The following is a 4,268-nucleotide window of genomic DNA, read 5'->3' as shown; positions in this document are numbered from 1 at the left end:
TAGCTCCGTGGAATTCTAATACAATCCTCTCATTTAACATTTGTGGCAGCCAACACAGAGAAAAATCTATTTTATCCTATATAATGGCAAGCCTAGGTCTGGAATTCAGGTCTCTTGAATCTCAGATGACTACTTCTTTCCTCCTCAACCCTGTCAGTTATTCTAAACTAAGAGTAATGAGTTACTTCATGTTTTAATTTATAGAGTAAGCATGTGAAATTAGATTTCTCAGTAATTGTAGTTCAATCACTCTTTCATTTTTTTCCATGAAGGATGTTACTGAGGGTTGGTGCCTACCTCATGACTGAATCACTTCCAGATTTTTTTTTCTCATTTTTATTATTAAGACAGAAACAGAGGGGAAGATGGAGAAAGAGAGAAAGAGACAGCTGCAATACTTGCAGTACTCCTAAAGTTTCCCCAACTCCTGCAGGTAGGGACTAGGGTCTTGAGCCCAGGTCTTCAGGCATGGTCACATGTACATTCTACCTGGTACACCATGGCCCAGACCAACAATTTATCTTACACACTGAAGTGGTCTTTTGCTTTGTTTCCTCAGTTACTCTCTGCAGAGAAATTGAAGAATACAGGAAGAGATTGAGAAAGAAAAATTTTTGAAAATTTGTCTTCCAGAGTCTGTACTAGAAGAAAAGACATTGGCTCTATTAGAATGAGACTCTGAGTGAAGGCTGGTGAATGGACAACATATTTTGGAGGTTTATTTTCTAGGTGTTATGTAACTTTGATTTTTCAAAAGCTAAAATTTAGGTATAAGGAAATAGTGTGACTGTTTTATGCAGTAAGGTTTTTTTTTTTTTTTTACCTGAGGCTCAGAAGTTTCAAATTCAATCTCTGGAACCATCATAAGCCAGAGTTGAGCAGTACTGTGGTCAAAAAAAAAAAGAAAGAAAGAATTAAAAAAAAACGAAAATTTAATTTTCTTTAAACCACAAAATAAATACTCATATTTATAAATAGGTCAATAAAGGTAGACCCTTTCAAGACAAGACAATTAATTATATACATACAATTGTGTGTATGCAGAATTGAATTTTGGAGATAGCTCATAAATTATGTATTATGTATTTAGCGAAAGTAACTTAGTGGTAGAGCACCTCTTTTGTATATGTGATTCCAGCTCTACAAGTGCAGCAGAAACATAAAGAGGAATAGGACTCAGTGGATGGAAGAGCAGTGTTTTGTATTCTCTCTCCATCTATCTGTCTGTCTGTCTGTCTACCTATATATCTATCTAACCAACAATCATAAAAACAAGCCAGGAAGCAGACCAACTGTAGAGACTCCCACTGCATGAAATTAAACATTTGTAAAACATAGAGATGAACAGATCGTCATATATGTGACCAATATAAATGCTTTATCTTAAAATCCTTTATGTTAGTAATTTGCATTAAATATGCATATAGTATTATGCCGTTAACATGTATCTATATTTTTTTGGTATAGTCAGCTTAGGATTTCACTATTTAAATTAAAAATGTTATCTGATATGGTTGATGACTAGTGATTTGTGTGGTAGGAAAATAATTAACCAGGAACTCTTGGATAGTGGAAAAGTCAATAAGATGTACTATCAACACATTTAAATAGTAGTATATTCACAGAGTGTCTGATAGAAGGCTAGCAGTATGGCAAATACCATTTAAAAATCAAATACACTGGAATGCTTCTATAATGTTTTCCAGGAATCTAGGAATTTTTTTTTTTTTTACTTTAGCGTTATATGATCTTTTTTGGGCCTATAGCCAACCTTTTAAAAAATGAACATTAGCTGTATAAAAAATGTTAAATGGAGGCTTATTGTGATGAATTTCACTATCTGGTATTTATTTTAAAGACTTAAACCTAATACACATTCAGTGAAACTTTGTTTTCTCATACATAATGTATTAAAAATTTTATTCCTTTACAAAACATTACCAATGAGTTTCAGTGACTAACAAATCATATATTCTTAGAGCTAAAAGTTTTTTGGTACAGTTTATTTTTTCATAGCTGTTTTGAATGGGTATTTCAAACTTAAACGGATTCTATTTCATCTAAAATAAAGCATCTCTAAAAGAGAAATTTTAAGAGAACAGATGAAATTTCATTACAATCATGTGGTCATACCTTGTCAGAATTTAAGTTCTAAATTTCACTGTGATACTGATATTTGGACACATTTGAAGTGACATTGTTTGGCAAGAATACAAGTATCTAGTTTGAGTTAACGGTGCACATGGTGATGACTAACCACATACAACAAGGTTAAAACAATTTTTAAAATCACTTGTTAATGTGATAAGACTAGGCTTGTGTTTTTCCTAACCTCAATTTCAATTGACCTTTTTGTTTAATCAGTAGGTGAATAAATATTTGTAACTGACAGCTGTATTCTTTACACAAATGGGAAGCACAAAAAAGGCAAGATTTCCACGGGTAGAGATTTATCCACACCGTTGTGAACATTAATATCTTATTTTTAAATTGAATTTTGCTTTTGAAATATCTATACTTAACTTGACTCTAAGCCAAGGATTCCATCTATGTGAATGAACTAATGAGATTAACCTTGAGAAAAGTATATTTCTGGAAGAATTCTCTTCTGTAGTATTACTTATAGGGTATAAATTATTGTAGAATTTTATCTTCCTCCTCTCTAGTTCCCTTTTCTTAATCCATTATCTCTGTTCCACAAATAGTATGTCAAGACAAATAAATTTCACCAAATACTCTTACTTTATCTTCCTAATCTCACTTTCCATTGACATTCTCACAGTTAATGAACATTTTGGCTATGCAATTTGGTATTTAACAAGCTCTGCTTTTATTTTTCCTTTAATTTCTATGGAGTGACATTGTTAATAATCTTTAATAATTATGTAAGATTTTGTTTTTATTCACTTGAAAATTAAATCTCATTAATGGTATAGTCATTGGGTTCCTATGCAACATATTCAAGTATATCTTTTTCTTCAACTTATTTTTCCCCTCTCCTCCCCCTTCCTTTATACTTTCCCAACACAGAATAAACTCAAAATCATCACCACCTCTGTGTAACAAGAGAAATTGTCTTATGGAATCTCACTCAGTACATACAAGATTCAAATAGTAACCATGAACATAATGGAGGCCCCATGTTAGGCATTTCCTTCCAACACACATATCCAAGTCACTTTCTCAATGCCAGAAAATTGTTCTTCAAATTTCATTATTGCTGTACCTCTGAAATTAAATAATTGCTTTCACATCTACAAAAATGACCGTGCTTTGCTTAGTCTTCATGTTTACACATTCTTGTTCTGAAAAGAGGAGACCTCATAATTTCCTGTCTCTCAAAAGATGATAGTCTCAAGGGCTGGGCGGTGGTGCACCTGTTTGAGCATACATGTTACAGTGTGCAAGAACCCAGATTCAAGTCCCCAGACCCCACTTACAGGGGAAAGCTTCACAAGTGATGAAGCAGTGTTACATGTGTCTCTCTCCCTCTCTATCTCTCTTTCCCTCTCAATTTCTGGATGTTTCTATCTAATAAACAAAGATAATTTTTAAAAAGACAATATTTCTTTGCTACCTGTTATTTACTGCTTCAAAACTCTGCTACCAAATGTATAGGTTTGTAGTTTGAAGTGATTCAAAATGTAGTTCCTGTAGTTCAAAATGGTAGGATAATTGTCTTAGTAGTTAGGATACCATGAACAGAATTGGAGATTCTATATATATATATGTATTTTTTTTAATTTTAGAAATACTTATACATTGTGCTCGCTTCAACAGCACATATACTAAAATTGGAATGATACAGAGAAGATTAGCATGGCCCCTGTGCAAGGATGACACGCAAATTCATGAAGCATTCCATATTAAAAAAAGAAAGAAAGAAATACTTATACATCGTAAAATGCACCTTTCCATCCACTTTTGGGGGGCTTAATAGTTTATAGTATAATACATTTGTTGACTCATAGGTAACACTTCTCATCTCCCCATGATAGGGGTCCACAAGACACTATCTTATGCAACAGAACCTTTTCCACAATCATGCACCTTGACCCTAGTGCATGCCATCTTTTGTCCTCCTTTTCCAGAGTTCTTTGCTTTAAAAAAATGCACCATTTTAAACCATACATTTTAACCTTCTTTTAGCTTATTCACAAAGTTATGAAAGCAGGATCCTATCTAATTACAAATCCATTTTATTATCTTAAAAAAGGGAGCCTTTATAAATTAGCAGTCATTGGTTATTATTCTGTTCTCTTTGCCTC

The 4,268-nt window shown here is 33.0% G+C and overlaps 1 non-coding gene across 1 annotated transcript; it reads left to right on the top strand.

The window, feature by feature from the left end:
• The first annotated feature begins 3,764 nt into the window (after positions 1-3,764).
• Positions 3,765-3,871, top strand: LOC132538411 (U6 spliceosomal RNA). The gene has a single exon (XR_009549779.1). It is a non-coding gene; the product is annotated as a U6 spliceosomal RNA (small nuclear RNA).
• The last annotated feature ends 397 nt before the right edge of the window (positions 3,872-4,268 follow it).

This window comes from Erinaceus europaeus, chromosome 4 (genome assembly GCF_950295315.1).
Source record: "Erinaceus europaeus chromosome 4, mEriEur2.1, whole genome shotgun sequence".
NCBI lineage: Eukaryota > Metazoa > Chordata > Mammalia > Eulipotyphla > Erinaceidae > Erinaceus > Erinaceus europaeus.
The sequence above is the reverse complement of the archived record's forward strand: the minus strand, read 5'-3'. Positions and strand labels throughout refer to the sequence as shown.